We start from the raw sequence: 24756 nt of genomic DNA, 5'->3' as shown, positions 1-24756 counted from the left end.
GCTGTCTGAAATCCATCACCACACTGGCACCACCAGCCAAAGTCTGAGTATAGCAAGGTCACTTCTGGGACAAGCAGGTGCATTTCTGGGAGATGTAGGACTCCTCTGACCAGTGACTTTGGCCCAAAGACTCTCTATCAGCTTTGTCAAAACTTTCTTTGAACTGCACATCAGTCAAAGACTTCTGCTACTCAAAATTCCTTCCTCTCTCCTCCAAGGGGGTAAAACCTGCATCATGGTCTGATGGTTCCCCCATTCTCCACTGTTCCTTCACCTTTTTCCCTCAAGGCCAATTTCCATAATCAATTTCTTACATATCTAATGGCATCTTAGCATCTGCCTCTTAAAGGATTTGAAGTAACACATTGAGACGACATCCACGTATGTGGTTGTGAAGATGGTATCAGTGAAAATGTTTTACAAAGTACACAAGGTTTTATAAGGTATAAAGCATCACATGAAAGATAAAGCATCATTCATTCATTTATTCATCACTTAGGTACTGAATACCCACCATGAGCTGGACTCCAGGCAAAGGATCAGGAGATACAAAGGAATAATGTTCTTTTTTGAGATCACAGGCTGGAGGACCTGTCCAGATCCCTCATGACTTTGCACACATTAGGTAATAATATATTTTGGTAGGGAAACGGAAAAAAAGGAGTAAGGAAGAAAGATGAAGGAAGGCGGGAGAAAGAGCATCCATTCCACCAAAGCAGTGCAAGTGTCAGATTGTGGTTATTCAAGTGTATGTGAAAGTATTTTAAACTGTGCTCTGCTAAACACAGTTTGACGCTCCACTCCTGCCAGAGCCTTGCAGCACAGGGGTAGCTTTTGGGGATGCAAAGGTTGCAATGCTTTTGCAGGGAAATTCTTCACTGTTGTCACCATTTCATGGCCCAGAATATTCAACTCAACAACAGACCTCGAAAGAATATGCTCTGTGTTGTAATTTTCCAAAGGCAACATGATTATAAAACCCAAACAGATGGAAAGACGATTGCACTGGATGGAGAAAGCTGTTAGCAGTTTCCATTTGTAGACAAAACCATTGTTTCTGAACAGATAGCTGCCAGAATGTGATGAATCTGGTACTCTTTGCACCCTCTGCTTTGCAGAAAGCCCTGAAACTCTGTCAGACTTTGCAAACAGTTGCAGGATGCTATTTTTGTACATTTGTTTATGTCGAAGGCATTGACTCACAGAGTTTCACATTTAGCTGGCTGCTAATCTTGAAACTGCCATTAATGTACAGTTCCCAACCCTGAAAATTGGACTACAAAATAAATGGCTGTGCGATCATCTTTTATTTAAAATATGACTGCACCCCATCACTCTATGTCAAGGCCTGGCTTGTTTATGAGCATGCTTGATTATATAATTACATATTAGAAACCATTTGTAAGGAAAATTGATTGGTGTACTTTACAGCAAGGATTTCACCAGAAATAACTCTGTCTTTAGCTGCAGGAGTGGAAGGCCAGGTTAGAAATGACAAAACAACTTCAGGAGCCTGTCACCATCTTGTTTACTCCTCATCACAGAAGAAGTAATTACCCAAGGAACAAGAGGGACAGAAGTGTTGACTTTGAATAACTATGATCCACAAATCAGATCTTAGGCAATATTATGGGGTACTGGAAAGAGTTTTCAACAGGGATTCATGAGGCTTAAGTTCTAGCTTCAACCCTGCTGGTAATTTCTAGGCAATGCTCAGCCTCCTGAAATCTCCACTCTTCTGTCAATAAAATGGGAATTCAACAGTGGGTTGCTAGGGCTAAGAGGAAGGCAGTGTCCACACAGATTCAGGGGAGATGAGCAGAATCTCAGGATTAGATGAGCATCACTCAAGACTAGAAGATCGATGGATGATGAGTGGATGGCTAGCACTTGGCAGTCCGTCCTTGCAGGCCCAGGGTCCCAGATTGAGGCTTTCCATTCCTCTCTCTTATGCTTTCCTGTCTCTTCCCCAGCCTGGGACCACTTTTTTTTCCATGATCTCTGCCAATAGGAAAATTTGTCCTGTAAAAAAGTGCCTCTACATCTTTTCTGTGGCAAGAGTTTGTAGCCTTAGTTTCTAGTTCTGCAGATTATTTGTGTCTAATGATCTGGGAATGAAGACAATACACCAGCTAAAACCTCAAAATATTATCAGTCCAAGGAAATAGAATAACAATAACAACAATAATACTAATGATACCTGTCCTTACAAAAGTATTGGCTTCTCCTGAGAAACAAATGCCATGAAAGGAGAATTGTCACAACTGTTGAAGTGATTCTTTGGCTTAAACGAGTTTTTTTTTTTTAATTACTTTTCCTTGGCTTTTTTTTTTTTTAATTCCTGAAGTAATTTAGATTAGTTTCAGAAAACAAATGGGAATACACATGAGGAAAATAGAGGAAGAAGAAGAAGAAGAAGAAGAGGAAGAAGAAGAAGAAGGAGAAGGAGAAGGAGAAGGAGAAGGAGAAGGAGGAGAAGGAGAAGGAGAAGAAGAAGAAAAAGACGAAGGAGGAGGAGGGAGGAGGGGGAGAAGGAGAAAGAGGAGAAGAAGAAGAAAAAGGTGGTGTAGGAGAAGGAGGTAAATAAGGAGAAGGAGAATAAAGGAGGGAGGAGGGGGAAATGAAAGAGGGATGAAGAGGGAGAGAGAGAGAAAAAGAGAAGAGAAGAGAAGAGGGGAAGAGAGAAGAGGAGAGGAGATAAGAGAAGGGAACAAATCATAGCCCCTCTTCATAATTCCTCCATTGAAAGAGAACCACCATTAACATTTTTTTTTTTTTTTTTTTTTTGCAGTACATGGGCCTCTCACTGTTGTGGCCTCTTCCGTTGTGGAGCACAGGCTCCGGGCACGCAGGCCCAGGGGCAATGGCTCATGGGCCCAGCCGCTCCGCGGCATGCGGGATCTTCCCGGACCGGGGCACGAACCCGTGTCCCCTGCATCGGCAGGCGGACTCTCAACCACTGCACCACCAGGGAAGCCCAACCATTAACATTTTAAGGCATCTTCTCATATTTTTTTCCTGTGAATGCAAACTAAAAATTTACAGGAGTGGAATCACATTGTAATATTGTACTATTACCTGCATTTTTAACTTCACTATATATCAAAAATAACTTCCCATTTTATAACATATTTCTTTGCACCATTTTGAACAGTTGTGTTGTATTCCATTGTATATATGCACTCTAATTCATAAACATGCAGGAAACTTCTTGGTCACCATATCTTTGCACATGCTCTTACTCGTTTCCAGTTTCCTGGCATTTTTCTAAGAATGTTACTGCTGTTATGAAGGCAAAACATAACAACTGTAACCAGACCAAAGATTCTCTTGGAAAGCAGATATGTTGAAAAGTTTGCAAATGAGCCCTTTCCTTATAAACTCATTCGTCTCTTCTACCAGGTTACAAGCTCTTTCAGACAATTGCCTCCACTTGCTGTAACACGTTTGTGATCTTCCTGAGAGCAGCTATGATGTTTTACATGCCTCCCCAATACCAGTGCCCATGCTAGGGTCCAGCACATAGTTTACACCTCAATAAGTAATTGTCAAAATGAACAAAACTAAATCCTTCCCCCTCATCCTGCAAGTCTCAACTCAGAAATCACCTGATTTTTCTATGAATGCATAGCTCATGTTTTCCACTACAGTATTTTATTCATATCCTCTAGCATTTATCACAATAGATTTGCTGTGTCTGCATAGATTTCTTTCTCTACATGCTTATTCCCAGCACCTAGAAGATTCTGACATAAAATAACAGAACTAACAACCAGAGATTTTTGGGGTTTTGGGGTTTTCTTTTTTTGCAGCCAGCATAAAATCATACACAATGTTGATACTTAATGAATGCTTGCTGAACTGAATTGAATTGAACTGAATTGAGCTGAATTGGTGCTAGGATTTCCAACAGCAGCACTGAATAAATTGCTACCTCTTTATATCTAGCTTGAACCTTAATGATCTTACTGAAGTCCAATGATGGATAAGCACAGCATGAACTGTTCCCCCTTTATCGCCTTTCAAAACCAAAAATGCTGACACTTTTCATGCCCTCTTGATTTTTTTCCTTCTTAAAAAGGATAAGGTCAGACATGGTTTACTTGCAGTGATTGTATTGATTTCATTCTACAGATGCAATTGGATCTTCCCCTTGCAGAAGACTGTCATTGACTTTTACTTGGAGAGACAGATACTGACCATGGGATGTTTTAGGGAAAGTCAAGACTCAGTATTCAGATGTGACCAAACCAGTGAGCTGAAATTTTTACCCCAGCATAGCTAACCCTCATCATCTTGTTGGATGGGCTCTGTCATGTCATTTCCAAAAAGCAAAGAAATAGTAAATCATTTAACCTTTTAAATCAAATCAAATCTGTATCCTTTTCAAGCTCATCATTGTTATTACAAGTCATGTATGTAGGACACCAAAGAATAATGAGGATTAGAACTAACTGAGTGAGCAAATCTGGGATGAATAAGAGTATAAGTCTTAACCTTGGAACAGGGCTGTGCAGTATATAAAACACTGTTGTAAACAATGACTCAATTGTCTTTGAAAACATTCCTACAAGAAAGAGTATATTTATCCCCATTTTACAAAAGGGAAAACCAAAGCTCAGAAAGCATAAAGAAAAAACTGAAAATAACAGAGTTGGTCTAATGTCAAAACCCTTGCTCTTTCTACAATATCTTTCTACTATATGATTTAGCATTTGTGAAATGAAACTGTTCATAAACACTTTTATTTTTAACATCTTTATTGGAGTATAATCGTGTTACAATGTTGTTTTAGCCTCTGCTGTATGACAAACTGAATCAGCTATATGTATACATATATCCCCATATCTCCTCCCTCTTGTGCCTCCCTCCCCCCCTCCCTATTCCACCCCTCTAGGTGGTCACAAAGCACCAAGCTGATCTCCCTGTGCTATGCAGCTGCTTCCCACTCAGCTGTCTCTTTTACATTTGGTAGTGTATATATGTCCATGCCACTCTCTCACTTCGTCCCAGCTTACCCTTCCCCCTCCCCATGTCCTCAAGTCCATTCTCTACCTCTGCGTCTTTATTCCTGTCCTGCCCCTAGGGTCATCAGAACCTTTTTTTTTTTTTTTTTTTAGATTCCATATATATGTTTTAGCATACTGTATTTGTTTTTCTCTTTCTGACTTACTTCACTCTGTATGACAGACTTTAGGTCCATCCACCTCACTACAAATAACTCAATTTTGTTTCTTTTTATGGCTGAGTAATATTCCATTGTATATACGTGCCACACCTTCTTTATCCATTCATCTGTTGATGGACACTTAGGTTGCTTGCATGTCCTGGCTGTTGCAATAGTGCTGCAATGAACACTGTTGTACAAGTCCCTTTTTGAATTATGGTTTTCTCAGGGTATTTGCCCAGTAGTGGGATTGCTGGGTCATAGGGTAGTTCTATTTTTAGTTTTTTAACGAACCTCCATACTGTTCTCCATAGTGCCTGTATCAATTTACATTCCCACCAACATTGCAAAAGGGTTCCCTTTTCTCCACACTTTCTCCAGGATTTATTATTTATAGATTTTTTGATGATGGCCATTCTGACTGGTGTGAGGTGATACCTCGTTGCAGTTTTGATTTGCATTTCTCTAATGATTAGTGATGTTGAGCATCTTTCATGTGTTTGTTGGCAATCTGTATATCTTCTTTGGAGAAAGGTCTATTTAGATCTTCGGTCCATTTTTGGATTGGGTTGTTTGTTTTTTAGATATTGAGCTGCATGAGCTGCTTGTAAATTTTGGAGATTAATCCTTTGTCAGTTGCTTCATTTGCAAATATTTTCTCCCATTCTGAGTGTTTTCTTTTCATCTGGTTTATGGTTGCCTTTGCTGTGCAAAAGCTTTTAAGTTTCATTAGGTCTCAATTGTTTATTTTTGTTTTAATTTCCATTTCTCTAGGAGGTAGGTCAAAAAGGATCTTGCTGTGATTTATGTCATAGAGTGTTCTGCCTATCTTTTCCTCTAAGAGTTTAATAGTGTCTGGCCTTACATTTAGGTCTTTAATCCATTTTGAGTTTATTTTTGTGTATGGTGTTAGGGAGTGTTCTAATTTCATTCTTTAACATGTAGCTGTCCAGTTTTACCAGCACCACTTGTTGAAAAGTCTGTCTTTTCTTCATTGTATATTCTTGCCTTTTTTATCTAAGATAAGGTGACCATAGGTGTGTGGGTTTATATCTGGGCTTTCTATCCTGTTCCATTGATCTATATTTCTGTTTTTGTGCCACTACCATACTGTCTTGATTACTGTAGCTTTGTAGTATAGTTTGAAATCAGGGAGCCTGATTCCTCCAGCTCCATTTTTTTTCTCAATATTGCTTTGGCTACTCGGGGTCTTTTGTTTTTCCATACAAATTGTTAATTTTTTTGCTCTAATTCTGTGAAAAATGCCATTGGTAGTTTGATCGGGATTGCACTGAATCTGTAGATTGCTTTGGATAGTAGAGTCATTTTCACAATGTTGATTCTTCCAATCCAAGAACATGGTATATCTCTCTAACTGTTTGTATCATCTTTAATTTCTTTCATTAGTGTCTTATAGTTTTCTGCATATAGGTCTTTTGTCTCCTTAGGTAGGTTTATTCCTAGGTATTTTATTCTTTTTGTTGCAATGGCAAATGGGAGTGTTTCTTACTTTCTCTTTCAGATTTTTCATCATTAGTGTATAGGAATGCCAGAGATTTCTGTGCATTAATTTTATATCTTGCTAATTTACCAAATTCATTGATTAACTCTAGTAGTTTTCTGGTAGCATCATTTGGATTCTCTATATAGTATCATGTCATCTGCAAACAGTGAGAGTTTTACTTATTTCCTGATTTGGATTTCTTTTATTGCTTTTTCCTCTCTGATTGCTGCAGCTAAAACTTCCAAAACTATGTTGAATAATAGTGGTGAGAGTGGACAACCTTGTCTTGTTCCTGATCTTAGAGGAAATGGTTTCAGTTTTTATGCTTTGAGAATGATGCTGGCTGTGGGTTTGTCATATGTGGCCTTTATTATGTTGAGGTAGGTTCCCTATGCCCACTTTCTGGAGAGTTTTTATCATAAATGGATGTTGAATTTTGTTAAAAGATTTTTCTGCATCCATTGAGATTATCATATGTTTTTTATACTTCAGTTTGTTAATACGGTTTATCACATTGATTGATATGCATATTGAAGCATCCTTTCATTCCTGGGATAAACCTCACTTGATCATGGTGAATGATCCTTTTAATGTGCTGTTGGGTTCTGTATGCTAGCATTTTGTTGAGGAATTTTGCATCTATGTTCATCAGTGACATTGGTCTGTAGTTTTCTTTTGTTTTGACATATTTGTTGGTTTTGGTATCAGCGTGGTGGTGGCCTTGTAGAATGAGTTTGGGAGTATTCCTCCCTCTGATATATTTTGGAAGAGTTTGAGAAGGTTAGGTGTTAGGTCTTCTCTAAAGGTTTGATAGAATTCACCTGTGAAGCCATCTGGTCCTGGGCTTTTGTTTGTTGGAACATTTTTAATCACAGTTTCAATATCAGTGCTTGTAATTAGTCTGCTCATATTTTCTATTTCTTCCTGCTTCAGTCTTGGGAGATTGTGGTTTCCTAAGAATTTGTCCATTTCTTCCAGTTTGTTCCATTTTATTGGCATATAGTTGCTTGTTGTAATCTCTCATGATCCTTTGTATTTCTGCAGTGTCAGTTGTTACTTCTTTTTCATTTCTAATTCTGTTGATTTGAATTCTCCCTTTTTTTCTTGATGAATCTGGCTAATGGTTTATCAATTTTGTTTATCTTTTCAAAGAACCAGCTTTTAGTTGTATTGATCTTTGCTATTGTTTCCTTCATTTCTTTTTCATTTATTTCTGATCTGATTTTTATGATTTCTTTCCTTCTGCTAGCTTTGGGATTTTTTTGTCCTTCTTTCTCTAATTGCTTTAGGTGTAAGGTTAGGTTGTTTATTTGAGGTGTTTCTTGTTTCTTGAGGTAGGATTTTATTGCTATAAATTTCCCTCTTAGAACTGCTTTTGTTGCATCCCATAGGTTTTGGGTTGCTGTGTTTTCACTGCCATTTGTTTCTAGGTACTTTTTGATTTCTTCTTTGATTTCTTCAGTGATCTCTTGGTTATTTAGTAGTGTATTGTTTAGTCTCCATGTATTTGTATTTTTTACAGATTTTTGTTCCTGTAATTGATATCTAGTCTCATAGCGTTGTGGTCAGAAATGATACTTGATATGATTTCAATGTTCTTAAATTTACCAAGGCTTGATTTGTGACCCAACATATGATCTATCCTGGAGAATGTTCCATGAACACTTTAGAAAGTGTATTCTGTTGTTTTTGATGGAATGTCCTATAAATATCAATTAAGTCCATCTTGTTTAATGTGTCATTTAAAGCCTGTGTTTCCTTATTTATTTTCATTTTAGATGATCTGTCCATTGGTGAAAGTGGGGTGTTAAAGTCCCCTACTATTATTGTATAACTGTTGATTTCCCCTTTTATAGCTGTTAGCATTTTCCATAAACACTTTTCTACGTAGTATCTCATCTGATACAACTCTCCAACTATTGGGAGTACTAGCTGCTGATGGTTCACAGCTGAGTTCTTCCCCATGACCTTTGGCATAGGTGAGATGCCTCATGCCATGTTACACTTCTTCCTCAGGGATAGCCCACATCCAGTGACTAGGAGGTAGGCAGGATACAGACCCAGCTGCCACCTAGATCTGTAACAATTCTGAAGGGCCATTCCAGCTCCAAAACTCCTTATGAAATTATCTGAGACCTCTATTGCAAATGCACTACCTTTCCCCTCTGACCTCACTCCCTCTCCATTGTTGTTGCAAAATTGCTCCTCAATAAACTCCCTATACAGAAATCTTTATCTCAGGATATTTCTCAGGGAACACAAACTGGGACAGTGGTAGGAGTGGTCTAAGGAACAGATTTTAAAGTGGGACTTTGGAGCTGGATCACCTGCCTGCTGGTGAGGTGATGAGGGCTCCATCACTAGTGGTAGATGAAATACTAATAGCCCTAGACACTTGTTACAATTTTAACCTGTAGAGAACAGAGACAGAATATTGGTGAATATTGGTGGAACTAGCGGGGGTAATATGTCAAGTGTTGCAAATGTTTGGGAAAAGCAATAATTACAAGGACTGTGGAAGTGGATGACTTTTGCTGGGGGATGCATTAGAGAAGGGTTGAAGATGCTCGATCACAAATTTAAGGAGTTCCACATCGAGATGATGACTATGTGAGGATTCCAGCCCATACTGACTTAAAACAAGGAGTGATTCTGCCCTTGGGGCCCCTAGATCAGGAATGGAGCGATTTTTACTTCCTGACAGGCAGGGTCAATGCCCCTACCCAGCCTTGAAATAGTTACAGAAGGTGGACCATCTCCTCTCTGCTTCCCATAAGAATATGGGAGTAAAATCTCTGTGGGGGAATGAAGCACAAGAGAAGGAGGCAGAGCACAACCTTTAAAAGAATGACATAGCCATAGGACATGACAAAAACTGGTTAGAACCAACTAGGTCCATCCAAGATGACAGAAGATTCGACTTCCAGTGGACCTTGAGCCTCATTATGTGCACACTGTAATACATTAGCATCTAAATGACACATCCACAGGTGCCATGATAGTCCTGAGGCTAACCATAAAAGGCTAAAGAGTGGGCAGTGACCCAATTCCTGGAAATATCTGCCCCTTACCCAAATAGTTGGAATAATCCTCCCACTCATTAGCCTATGAAATTACCCAGCCCACAAAAACTAACCACACTGTATTTTGGGGCCTCTCACCTTCTGAGATGGCCCACACTCTGTCTGTGGCACATGTTTCTCTCTAAATAAATCTACTTCTTACCTATCAAAACAAGAACAAAAACGAACAAAAACAAGCAAAAACAAATTTAAGGCAATGTGCAAAACCCAGAGAGCCTCCTTAGCAACATACAGATTCTTCATCTTCTGCAGCCAAAGGACAGAAAAAACAGGATCAGACCCAGGATGTAAGTAGAGGGGAAATGGAGCTCAGAGAAGTTTGAATTCTCAACCCTGGCACGTCTGCTCTGCTATGTCAGAGCTCTGATTAGAAAGGAGTGGGACTCCAACATGCAGGACGGAGACCTTTGTGTCAATGCCCTCAGAAATCTTCAACCTGCAGATTCTCCTGACACCTGTGGACTTGGAGAAGTGGCCCATTCCTCCATGTTAAAGCCTAGTTCTCCTCCCCTTGCTTAAATATGATGCAGAGGTCTCTGCATTGCAGGATAACTTGAGCCCACTCCCCAATCCCAGGTGTGCCTCCATCTCCCCACCCAGCCACCAGACCAATAACTAAGGTCAAATCACAATATCATTCAGCCAGGAAAGTGCTTAGCCTGCTGAGGAAGGAAGGAGATTATACTCTGAAGGAGCTGCAGGACCTGGTCAACATGTACTAGCAGCTTCTGGGTGAGTATGTATGGGACTGGATCTGAGGGTACAGGATCCGGGTGGGTGTGGGTGAAATATAAAGACAGATAAAGGAGATTTTGTTGATATTGTCACCTACTCTGTAATATTGGATTTGCCAGGATTAAGACAAATCTCGGGACGCAGTGTAGATCCTCAACTTCATATATAAGAACATGGGATGCTACATGTAACTGAGGAGGACGTGAAAATTATTGTAGCTTTTCAAAGTGTTGATCAAATAATGGGTTTGTACTATAAAACAAGATGCTACATGTCTATATATAAAGAGGAAATCTAAGTGGCTGCAAGGCAGGAAAGCCAAGTATGGACCAAGAAATCAACCAAGAGAAAATTTAAGGCATCCCATTGGCACAGAGTACTCAAAGGGGACAGAAATTTTCGAAAAGCAATCTGATTCTTACACCCTTATCAGTCAAATTCAGATTAGAGCAGACAATAACAATCCAGATGCAATAAAAACTCCTGGAAGAGTTTCAGGGGTGAAAGAAAATTTTCTTCATGTGGTATTTAAAAGAAGTCAATTTAATGACTAGTGTGTTTTAATTGTTTTGTTTTTCTTTTGTTTTGTTTCTGCTTTTAACCTTAACAAAATATGTATATTCATAGCTATGTCTAAAAAAATTTTAAACAGTTAAGTATGCTATTGGGTAAACATAGAAATAAGTATTGTGAAATGAAGCAATGTGTACAGATACTTTGACCCAGCAACTCCACTTCTGGAAATATAACCTACAGATATCTTACCGATATCCATTCCCCTGTGTGTGAAAATGTATGTAGAAGGGCATTCACTGTAGCATGGTTTGCATTGTCCAAGGAAGATAAAGAGTAAAACAACTAAATCTGTGAGGCTAATTAAAGTATGCCACACTAATATGATAGAATACCAGCCAGCTCTCCCTTTAAAAATGTAAGTTAGATCATTGTGCTGTTAGCTCCAAGGTACAGTTTTAACTGAAAAAAAAAAAAAAAATTACAGAACCATTCTCCCTCAAGTTTGTTTCAAGTTGTATGTATGTGTTTTTGTATGAATACACACAAGAAGTTTCTGGATGAATACAAAATCAATATTAGTGCTGACCTCTCTTCAGTACAGGATGGGGGGTGGGGGGAACTGCACTTCTCAAATTTGAAAACGTCTCATTGTAACTTTTAGCATTCTGAACGATTTGCACTGTTTAAATGTTTCATCCTGTTCATTTATCAAGTTATTTTTAAATAATAGAAAGGTAATGTTTTAGGTGAGAAAAAGAGAACCAAGAAATCCAAACTAATTTTAAACGGTAAAATAGAATGTTGACTAGCATTGGAAAGTAATTCTCATGGCTGAGCAAGGTGAGCAAAGCTGAGAAAATTGGTTCAAAATTCAAACTCATAACAAGGAATCAAGTAACCAGCAGTCACTGGCCTTGACAGATAAACATCATGTACAAGAAGCATTGATCCTCAGCCTGATCACAGAACAAAACAAGACAAAGTTTTGGCTATATTCCCATGACACTGACGTGTCTAATGAAACCAAAAGCACACAGCTAAAGACCTAGTTACTCTGCCCTCATGATACGATGTCTTAATCTGGAGACATAATATGGACTACAGACTGATTTTTAAATTTCCATGTGGGCATCTAGAATGGGGAAAAAAAGAGAGACATTGGCCATTATTAAGAATTCCAGTAGGTGACACTTAGGAGAGAATGTCTTCTTCTTTCAAGCTCTTGATTATAACAAAAAGGGAATTCAGAAAGGGTTAATATTCTCCAGAACCAACTGAATTTACTGTGCCATGTTGAATGCTTAAGTTCCCAAACAGGATCAGCATAACTTAGCAGAAACGCCAAAAATTTTGAGGTCAGAGAAGCTGGTTTCAAGCCTCAGCATAATAATAATGTTAAGTCACTTAAATTTTAGACTTCAATTCTTTAATGAAAGAGGACTATAAAATTTCACAGGTAGCTTAGGTATTAAATAGAAAGCAAAGGAGTCTAATATTCATGTCCACTTGCAGAATGAGACAGATCACAGACACACACATGTGGGCACACACATGAACACACACATACACTTTCAACAAAATTTTAGAATGTTCTTAAACTCCATAAAACCTATTCATAGACTCTCGATAAGAATCTCTACAAACATCATATCACCTACTCATTCTTATGAAAGATACAATGTCAATGTTTAGTCAAAACAACATATATATATGTGTGTATATATACATATATATATGTGTGTGTGTGTATATGTGCTCCATGTAGCAAAGATATATTTCATAAACTCTTATTTCTTTCTCCAAAGGATTGACTATCATCTCATTACAGACACCCACATAACAGCTAGTGATAATGGCAACTTCTACTTTTGAGGGATTACCCAGCACCTATCACATGTTTGCACACAGATCCCAAGAATCCTAACCACATAGTTAATAACATTTTCATATGTTGCCTCTCTTTTGAATCCAACTACTAAAGAAAAGAATCCTAAAGAAGCCTACCCAAGGAATGTAAAAGGAATGTATATGCTTTTCAACAAATTCATTTAAATATCCATATTATGGGATACTTATTCCTCTATCCATCTTTTACTCAGTGTTCCTATCAGCCACAGGGCAATTACTAATGCATACATTTCTTATTATTTTCTCTTACATTTCTTTCAGTTGAAATTAAGCTTCACAGACTAACATCTTCTATCATAGTCACATTGCCTTTTCACATGTCAGACTTGATCTTTTTCCCTGAATTTTACGAAGTGATATTTTTGTTCAATTTTAAAGAAAAAATAATTTATAAAGTCTCTTCTAAGCTTTAACATATCATAGTGCCACACTTTTCTTCATGCCATGCCCTCTTCTTCCAGTGCTCTCTCTCCACTTCACCCCACATACACTCTGCTGTCTATCAAACTCCTATGTAATTAAAATGAGCCTTAGTGAAAAAAATCCCATGAGGACTGCTCCTTTTGGACTCTTCTACGTACAACAAAAAATGCTTTTCCCCTTTTTTCATTTAGTGGAGGAAATGATTTTGACTAACCATAGAAGATGCTCTTATACAGGGAAAGAGGGATGAAGAGCTGGTTCTGTTTCATGCATGCCAAAGGCAGCTATGGGATTTGAGCTGTCATCACAACCCTCAGGCTACTGGTCTACCTTGGGATGTTAAAGGTGAAATGTCTGCTCTTCCCTCATGGAGGGCCATCCACCCCTCTCTCCATGAAGAAGGGCATAAAGGCTGCTTATCAAAACCTGTTTATTCTATTTATCAAGAGTAGGAGAGAGATTGAGAGGCTTCCCTGGGATACTTCCATGCTCTGGCTTATCTGCTCTTCCATCAGGAAGAAGCTTTTGCTGTCTGATTCATCTTCCTCCCAAGTTTCTTCTGCATGTGAGAAAGGGGCAAGGTACCTGGAGTGCTGCTGGTCTACTGCATACAAAAGCAACCAAAAACACTCATGTCCAGGACACTCCCCTTTGGGTAGTTGATTCTCACCCTGACATAGCTGCATGTGGTCAGATAAGGTCCATGAGCCCCAGTTCCACACACCACTGCATCCCCATCACCGTGTCACACTTTTTTTTTTTTTTTTTTTTTTGCGGTACGCGGGCCTCTCACTGTTGTGGCCTCTCCCGTTGCGGAGCACAGGCTCTGGACGCGCAGGCTCAGCGGCCATGGCTCACGGGCCCAGCCGCTCCGTGGCATGTGGCATCTTCCCGGACCGGGGCACGAACCCATGTCCCCTCCATCGGCAGGCGGACTCTCAACCACTGCACCACCAGGGAAGCCCTGTGCCACACTTTCGATCCTTCTTTTAGAACACAGCTCAAGCATTCCCTCCTCTCAGAAGTATTTCCTCAGACATCCCACCCCCCAGCTGGGTCTGGTGCTCTTTTTCTGGGCTTTCCCTTTGTGCTGTCTTTGCATCTGCTTCACACCATGAGTACAATCCTTATTACACTATATTGCAATCTTGTCTGTTTCCCTCAATAGACTGTGAGCTTGGTTCTGAATCCCAGTTAAGAAAGTAGATCAATTTAACTGAATAGTCACAATGTGCCAGGTATGATGCAAAATACTTCATATAGATTAGCTCATTGATTTCTCCCACCAAACACATTACTACCCCCACATTTTACAGATAACAAAACTCACATTGGGAAAATTTAAGTAACTTGCACAAGGTCACACAACTAGAGTCAGGATTTGAACCCAAGCAGCCCAATGCCTAACCTACATTTTTAACCACTATACTACATCACCTCCCTTTAAGACATGGAATTCTAAAGGATGAAGAGCAGTCCACTAGGTGGGCAATGGAGAGCAGGCATTCTGGACTCAATAACCTACAGATGTAAAGGCTCAAAAGTACAAAGTCAAATGATGTTTATGAGACAGCAGTGGCTGGTGAGTCAGCAAACTAGGTGAGAAAAAAGTCTTGAAAAATGTGTTTTTCCAAAATAAAGGATTTAGAACTTGAACTTCATCATTTAACCACCTAGGAGTCATTGAGGGTTTTAAGTAGAAATGGGACAAGATTATATTTATATTTTAGAAAAATAGTTTTGTTGGCAGTGTGGATGATTTAAGAGAATGGAATTTAAAAGTTGCACTGGGCAATAAAACAATGACTCTTATGTGTCCTGCATTGTACCAGGTTCTGGATTGGGAGACACGAGGTGGAGGATAGTGTAAGAATGAGGAATAATGATCCCTAACCTCAAGACATTTGCAGAGTGGAAATGAAAGGAGACATACACAATGACAAAAGACAAATCATGACTATACATTAAGTGAGGGCACTAGTTAAAATACTAACAAAATGCTGACAGTATGCAAAGATGAGAATGGTTATCATATGGCACCCTTTCCTGCACTTCCTTCTCATGTTCTGCCAATATCCTATAAGAAGGCAAAAGGTGGACAGAGGAACTAGGCACCATGATAAAAGCTACAGGGTGGATAAGATACGGGAAACATGTGACACAACTCCTCCATCCAGGCCCACAGAAGATATCATCCCTGAATCATGGCTCTTTCTTCAGAGTGCATAGGTGAGCTCAGGCACCCTCTCAAATCATCATAGGCACCCACATCCAGCGGATCAGGTTGGCTTCCAAGGTAAAACTATTTGCCCCCGGAGAGAGCTAGAACTTCTAATGTGGGATGAATGGTTATAGTAAAGGGTGGCTACCTTAGAAGGTGAAAGAAGACAGGTTTCTCTCTTCAATTTATCCTGCTGTTATTACAGGTGACCACAAACTAGAAAGTGCTTGAAGAATGCTATTTCAATCAGGAGTTAGAAAAATAAATATCCTTTCTCTATCCCAGGCAGGACAGCCAGGCAGATGTCCATGTATAACTTTGTGGTCCCTGATAGTGACTTTCCACTATGAATTGAGTCCAGAGTCTAACAGCCTATAAAGCTGCACGATTATCTGAGGGCGACTGTGTATGAGAAAAGGCAGGAAAATGATCTTTTAATTAAAGAGTGCTCAAATAAAGCCACTTTCAAAGTCCTTTCTGCCCTCATGTGACTTCTATGGGTGTAAAACACAGGGTGACTCCACTCTCCTCTAGAAACCTCCAGGAACATCCTCCCACTGTAACTGACCAGAGAAGAGGAAGAAGCTCCCTTTTTAACCCTTCAGGAGCTGCCTATGTAATCCTCCCAACAACCTTATGAACTTGGCAGGAACATCCGCATTTCACAGATGAGAAAACAAGGGGCAGATTAGTTTGGTAACTATCCCAGCGATGTCCAACTCTGTAGCAAGACCAGGATGTGAACTCAGGTCTGTCCACCCCGAAGATGCTCCAGCCACTGCACCTTGAACTCCTTCTGTGGCTGCAGCCGTACTTTAACAGGTTCTATCCAGGAGGCCTGTCTGGAACGCTGGGCCCACTGACTTTCACTTAAACCCGTCCCAGGCAGTAGAAATGAGATCAGCAGGAGAAATTCCCACAGTTAACCACTCTGTGAAGGAAACAAGAGGGAAAATCCAGACTTAGCCCTTGGGAGCAAGCAAAGGAGGCTAAGGTGTCTTTTATCGATAATCCCATTCAGCTTCACCTCAAAAAACCCACATTCTGGTTTGTGTGATTCTGGCCAGTTGAGACTAACATTGGATTTTTTTTTTTTATATCACAGACCCAAATAACACTTTGTGGCAGAACTAAAGTCAGCCAGTATAATCCTATTTGGTTAATGCCCTTATCTAGGTGGACTGGGTTAGCACGGCCTGCCAAAAAGACTGATGAGAGGTCTGCCAGTGTAAGGGGGGACAATCACATACTTTCATTTACAGTCGTGTTTAGCAGAAAGAAAGTGAAACTTTAAAAAGAGAGATTTCCTTATTTACCTTATCGTCCTTCCCTCCTGTCAAAAACAGACTTTGGTCCAGATAAAGATGGCCCAGTTGGAAAAGCAAGAGAAATAACTGTTTGTTCTATGGTTTTGAGTTATAATGGGCCCAGGTCAGATGATTTAAGCATAATTGAAGGGTTCCTTCCCTATTTTTTTCTCCCAAGTTGAGTTTAACTGTAACTGATGTTCACTTTATATGGTAATTTAGGAATCTTTAACTTCCCCCCATCCCTACCCCAATTCCCATGAGGATTAGACTCCACTCTTAGCTTGGAGAGAAGTGAATGGATTTGAGAGGTCTGCCGAAGTAGATTCCAGGACTTGGTAATTGATGAGATGTTAGAAGGAAGAGGAAAGAATCTAGGATGACTCAGGTTTCTCCACAGAGTTCCTCATCTTCTCGTTGGCATATCAAGAACAAGCAATAGCTCTGGTTCTGCACAGAAAATTGGCCTCAAAAAATGCCATTTCCCCTTGATGGTCCAGAAACTAAAACTGCACACAGCTTTACATAATCAACTAAAAGAAGAGTAATATGAACATGAGTTTGTAGCAGAAAAAATATATAGATAGGCTCCTGACTTGCAGCAGGAGGGCTCAACAAAAGATAGCCCATTGTACTTTCAGGTCATTTCAATCCCAAGTATTTCTTAGTTAGAAAGACTTAAGCAGATAAAGATAAAATTTGTGGATTAGCACTTGGTTTAACTACTTTTTGCTTTGATGTGCCCAGTGTGTTTACAAGTTTGAGAATCCTCAAGCATTCCTTACTATGTACACCTCCCTACCCCTCCTAAAACTACCCTCCCTGTATATGCTCTTCTGTTTTGTTTATAAAAGCATGCACCAAAGCACAGTTCAAAATTAGTGCAAAAAATGCATCACTGGTTTTCTTTCAACTTTGGTTACTATAAAAGAATTAACAAATGTTTAATGTGTTCCTATAATATGAAGACCTGATGTAAGAAGATAGGTTAGGGTGTCCCCAGAGAAAGATAACGAGGAATAGCTTTCTTGACATAAAAGAACCCATTTTGGCCTAAACCATTTTCTGATCTAAGTCTGGCCACAATGCTTGCCCTTGAACAGGTCTCAGTAATCAATGATCTTAAGGGAACAAAGGAATGCAGGAACAGAGAAAAGGCAGTCAAACTAACACACCATTTGTAAAGCAATTATACTCCAATAAAGATGTTAAAAATAAATAACAATGCAGTGATAAAAACAGAGTCCTAGTTCCTCTTCAAGGGTTGTACATAATAACATATCTTTGAGTTCTGCAGGAACTAAGAACCCCACCCAGGTGGAGGACATGGTGATGTTGACCCTCCAGGCTTTAATCAACGAAAGCTTGGACTCTCTCCATCTCTGCCCCAATTTTATGTTGAATTCTCCTCTGCTCAAGCCTCTTCATGAATATGCATGTACCCTTAGCTTAAAACTCCCCCAATTTTGGGCTTCCCTGGTAATGCAGCGGTTAAGAATCAGCCTGCCAATGCAGGGGACACTGGTTCAAGCCGTGGTCCGGGAAGAGCCCACATGCCACGGAGCAACTAAGCCCATACGTCACAACTACTGAAGCCCGCATGCCTAGAGCCCATGCTCCACAACAAGAGAAGCCACCGCGATAAGCCCGCGCACCGCACCAAAGAGCAGCCCCTGTTTGCCGCAACTAGAGAAAGCCCACGCACAGCAATGAAGACCCAACGCAGCCAAAAATTAATTAATTAATTAATTTTTTAAAAAATCCCCAATTTTGCTGCTGAGGAGACACTGTTTTGGGAAAGATTCCCTGATGTTCTCCTTACTTGCTGCCAACTAATAATAAGTCTTTCCTTCTCCCCATCTTTGGCTTGGTTGTGTCTATTGGTTTGACACCAACCAAGAAGTGAACCCAGTTTTTGGGTAACACTACTGAAAGGAATATATATCTATCTCAACTTTCCAGCTGTGGAGGTGCTTATAGCAGCACACAGAAGTGGTTGTGTATAGCTGGGGAGCTCTAAAGATAGCCTGAAGTTATTACCATACACACAAAAGAAGCTTCCAAGTCTCATATTTTAGGTTATACATTCACAGAAATTTTGCGTTATACTCCTAAACACGTTTGCTTTTTTATTACAATTATAGAAAGAGATGCCCCATGCTTGTTCTGCAGTTTTACATAACTCCTGTCACATCCCCATGTGTCCAGATGTAGTCATATCTCAGTGGAAGGAATGCTGACTTCAAGTTTCTGTCTTAAAGACCATAGCCCTGCCACACACTTGGCCCAACACAGAAATGGGGCTCTGCCTCCTTACTGATGTAAGTGATGTCAGCCTTTTTCCTAAGTTCTCTATCCTGACCCATCTTACTCTCTGCTTGCCACTGTTTAATCAGTTTTTGATCCATTTCTCTTCACTTTATATTGATCTTTAGCACTGTTTTCTGGCTTTGACATTTAGCTTGCCCCTTCCTCCTCATTCTGGAAACTCCCTACATTGTTTTCATACACCTTTGTCTCTCCCAGCACCAGTCTCTACTTTTGCTCAGACTGTCAGCATGATACAGCCCCATCAGCTTCTCCCAGGACCCAGGAGTGAGTCCTCCAAAAAAATGCTAATATGTCTTACAAAGTGTTAAGAAGACCAAGACTGGCTCAAGTAATATTCAGTGTATGAGCTTCTTAGAGCAGTCATAACAAATTACCACAAACAGGTGGCTTATAACAACAGAAGTTTATTCTCTCACAGCTCTAGAGGCCAGAAGTCTGAAATCAAGGTGTGAGCAGGACCAGGCTACTTCCAAATGCTCTAGGGGAGTATCCATCCTTGCTTCTTCAAGCTTCTGTTGGTTGTCAGTAAGCTTTGGCCTTCCTTGGCTTGCAGCTGCATGACTCCAATCTCTGCCTCCATCTTCTCTTGTATTCTCCCTGTGTTTGCTTATGTCTCTGTTTTCTCTTCTTGCAAGGATGCCTGTCATTGTATTAGAGCCCATGCTAATCCAGTGTGACCTCATGTTAACTTATTACATCTGCAAAGACCCTATTTCCAAATAAACCCATATTCTAAGGTTCCAGGTAGATATGAATTGGGGCAGGGAGGGATACTATTAGTACCACTACCCCAATAAGCATTGATTCCTTTCTTTGTAATGTGAGGAAAGGGAGAGGAATGATGGGCTACATGATGTGTATTAAAATCAAGTTTCTTTAAATAGTTTGACAGGGCTATGGAGTTCTTCAATTCTAGCGTCTTCTCTGAGACACTTTCTTGTCATTAAACAGTGTATATACTTTGGGGTATCTGAGGCAATCACCACAATTTGTAAGGTCCTAGGAATGATTCTGCATCTCATCTTGCATTGATTGGACTATATCACACACACCCCAGAGTCCTACGAGGAATCAAGTCCCACACACTCCTGATTACTTTGTTTGCCTTAACCAGATGCTACGCACTCATCTGATCAATGATTGATGTTCATATCTCTCACAGCAAGTGTTCACTAGCTGCTTTTGAATTAAATAAATAAAACAATACCAATAACACTTATACTCTTAACATTCACTGAGAGTTTACTGTGTTTTAGGCCAACACTGTTAAACAGAAATATAATGTAAGCCATACATGTTATTTTTAAATATTTTGGTAGCTACATTTAAAAAAGTAAAAAGAAATGGGTAAAACTATTTCAATAATATATTTTAACCTGATATGTCTAAAATATTATCATTTCAACCCAACATATCCAAAATATTATAATTTCAGTATTTTAAAATTCTTAATAAGAATTTTTAATTCTCACTTTTTTTTTTTTTCATTCTAAGTCTTCAAAATCCAATGTGTGTTTTCTATCTACAGAACATCTCAATTCAGACTAGCCACATTTAGGAGCTCAGTAGCCACACTTGGGTAGTGACTACCATATCAGACAGGGCAGTTCTGGGCACCATGGTAAATACTTTACAAATACTATTTATTTAAATGTGATGACAAACTGCAAGAAGATAGTATATGTGTTTCCATTTTTTAGATGAAGAAACTGAGGCTGTGAGAGGTTACATAGTTTGCCCAAGGAAACAGAACTAATGAATGGCATAGCCAGAATTCAGGTGTTTTTGATAAGATCCTATGCTCTTAACTGTTGCACTACATTGCCACTCAACCTAGATAGATGGATTGGTGGATGAATATACAGTTCTTTTGAGGTTATTCTTTGGATTCTTGGTTCTTTGTTTTCTTTTTTCCTGTTCACTTCCTTCCAACAAGCAAGCACATGTACATACATACACACAGACACACGCACACACACACAAGCATAACTATACATACACACATACACATACACTCATATACTGGACCAATATTTTTCAACCATTCCCAAAGTAGTTACCACCTGCATCAGAACCACCTGGACTCACATTCCCAGTATCCACCCCTATATGATTCTCTTCCAGTAGGTTAAGGAGAGCTCATGAACCTATGCTATTAATTTCCCCGATTAATGATTTGGATGTCCATAAAAGCAGTGTTCATAACCTTGGCTAATATTAGAATCACCAGGAGCTTTAAAAATACCATGCTTTGGCTCCATTTACAAACATTCTGATATAACCAGTTTCGGATAGGACCTGAGCATCAGTATTTTAAAATGGACAACCAGGGTTGAAATTCTGCATTGAAGTTTAAGATCCAGTCTCATTATGCTTCTATGCTCCTGGCCAGTCTGGATAATTATGCATAATAATTTTTAGAAGAATCCAGAGAAATGAATTTAAAGCTTTGTGCTTCCAGGTGTCCAGGTGGTCAATTAGGACTAGGAGCCAAACTGAAAGCAGCAATCAAGCCTTTATTCACCCACTGCAACAATGCAAGCAAGAGGCAAAAAAGAAAAGCCGGCTCCCCAGTGCTCCATTTTTCCCCACAGAATGGTATCAGGCGAGGGCTGATGGATGCAGCACAGATGGAAAGGATGCCCTGAATAAAAGGCTCCTACGTCTTTATGGACATGTGGGCCAGAGGGATGGGGTTGGGGGGGGCTAGAGCTACAAAGGTACTGAGTCAAAGTGGACAAAAGTGCCTTGGAATGGAAGTGCCTGTTTAGGAATACAGACACGTATTTATGAGACTAGCTGGTCTGGGAATGGACAGCGGGGAGGTCCTGATCCTTGACTGCATCTCCCTCCAGAAAACAGCAATGCTAGTCTGGTGTAAGGAGGGCAGCTTCCCCCATTCTGAGTTAGGCAAAGCTAGTCATGTACCTTCACTGCATTCCACAGAGACCCCTACACTACATGATGCCTTAGACACCCAATTCTCAGCTCCTCTGGCCATTCCAAGTACTCGTTAGGAATTTTTGTCAGTTAAAAATGACAGAAAACCGGGCTTCCCTGGTGGCGCAGTGGTTGAGAATCTGCTTGCCAATGCAGGGGATGCGGGTTTGAGCCCTGGTCTGGGAAGATCCCACATGCCGCGGAGCAACTAGGCCCGTGAGCCACAACTACTGAGCCTGGAGCTTGCGCTCCGCAACAAGAGAGGCCGCGATAGTGAGAGGCCCACGCACCACGATGAAGAGTGGCCCCCACTTGCCACAACTAGAAAAAGCCCTCGCACAGAAACGAAGACCCAACACAGCCAAAAATAAATAATTATTTTTTTTTAAAAAAATGACAGGAAACCAATTGAAACTAGCTTGAACCATAAAGTTCTTGTTCCAAGCTGCTAAGCAGTCAGACCAAAGGAAGGGCTGACTTTAAGTGTGGTGAGATATGGAGATTAAAATATCTCAGGAGGATTACATAGGTTATATGCAAGTGCAATTTTTTTATAAGGGACTTGAGCATCGGCTGGTTTTGATATCTGCAGGGGGTCCTGGAATCAATCCCCCAGATACCAAGGGAAGACTGTACCTCTGAACATGACACCAGCCATTTAGGAGAGAGGGCAGTGACATTCCTGGCTTCTCACATCTTCTAGTGTGATCTCCCACGTAGAAATAACACACTCCCTGTACAGCTTCCCTCACTCCCTACTCATCGCCCATAGAATCTCCCTGGAGGAAACCAAGGAAACTGAACCCAGCCCAGGGCTATTTGCATCCCTAAACACACTAGCCCATCACAATCAGGAGAGTTCAAGCTGCTTATAAAACCAAACTAATTTGATCTACTTCATATAATGGCACTTGGTACTTAAATTTTGTTTCCAGTCGTCAAGGAAGAAATATTAGGTAACGGAAAGAATTTAGTCTTTGAAATCACATAGATGGTGGTTTGAGTCCAGTCTAACGTAGTTTCCAGCACATAGTAGGTGTAGATGTTAGGGTCTTTCTCTTCCCCACCTGGACAGTTCAGTTCAACTGTAATGGAGTGGAAGAAAACTTGAACTAGAAGCCAGAAAATTTGTATTCCAGTCCTCCCTCTGCCACTCATTTCTTCTGTGACCTTGTTAAAGTGATGTAGGCTCAATGTTCCTTGGATTCCTCATTCCTCAAATGAGAATAATAATGCCAGTCTAGCTTGTCTCCAGACTATTGTGGGGATTAAATAAATGAATGTTCATGAATTCATTGTGAAAAGTATAAACAGCTATCCAGATATTAGGGATCACATTGGGCCATAGCCCTCATCAATAATCTCTGGGACAGCCTTTAGGGAGCAAGAATGCCGGCAGAAAGAATGCAAAATGGCCGTTTCCTTTTGCAAGGTCACTGCTGTGCTACGGACATTGACAAGCCTGAAGAAAATGGACGTCGGCTACTAGAAAATCCTTCATGCAACAGAAGATTTTTGTCAACAGAGCTGAGCAGAATGCCAACTCACAGACGGTTCCCTAAAAGCATGGTTAACTTCCTGATCACCTTTTTGAAGCAATTTAGAAAAGTCATCACAAACCATAGACTCCTGGAAGTTTAGACTCAGAAGACTACCTCAGAGAAGTCATAAGTCCAAATGCTTCATTTTCCAGTCGAGGAAACTCAGGCCCAGATTCACACAGCTACTTTCAAATCCATATTTCTTTCCACTGTGCTAAATATTTCCTTGTGATATAAATTAGGAATGAGAAATTCTCAAAATCCTCAAACAACTCATTTAACTAGATTCCTTACTGCGCAGAGCCCTTCAACCTGGACCCCAGAGGGGGTTGAACCTCCGTAAGATTCAGAAATTGGAAAGAAACATGGGCAGGATACGGAAGCCCCAGAGACAGCATAATTTATAAAAGTAGCATGGCATTTGAGGCACTTCAGATGAAAGTCACCACAGAAATGCCTGACTTTTCATGAAATTACTAAAAGGAAAAAGGTGTTTCACATTATATTACAGCTTGCAAGGTTTCCATTAAATTTCAAAGCTGCCCTGTTTAGTTAAAAGACTTTTCTGAAATGACTAACTTTAGAGTTTTAACTTTTCTGTGGGAATTTTATTATGACCCTGTAAATGTTTCCCTTCAGGCTGGAAGCAGGGTTTCATCATGCAAGAGGTGCCACCAGAACAAGGGAGCCCGTAGCTTAGGTCTTGTGACCCCATTAGGAGGTGGGTAGCCTCTATTTCTTTATTCATTGGAACACTATAATCCTGTTAGGATACTCAGAGAGTTGTGTTCAGCCAAACAAAAGTTGCTCACAGAGGACGTGCTTGTAAACACATGTGCACACACAACCAATATAAGCTTGGAGCTGGGCCCCCTCTTCCCACCTGCAAAGCAAACACTTAAAGCAGTTCCTAACCAGAACTACTTATTTCCTTAATAAATAGCTAGAAATAAGGTCCCAAGCTTTCATAAATGAAGTACATTTTGTTACCGTCTGTTATAATTTTAATTGTGGCCACCCCAAAATAATATGTTGGAATCCTATCCCCAGTACCTTACATTGTGACCTTATTTGGAAACA

The sequence above is a fragment of the Delphinapterus leucas genome, chromosome 5, assembly GCF_059928025.1.
Source record: "Delphinapterus leucas isolate spDelLeu-1000000601 "Yukka" chromosome 5, BTC_Dleu_Yukka2, whole genome shotgun sequence".
Lineage (NCBI taxonomy): Eukaryota > Metazoa > Chordata > Mammalia > Artiodactyla > Monodontidae > Delphinapterus > Delphinapterus leucas.
This window is presented reverse-complemented; position numbering follows the sequence as displayed.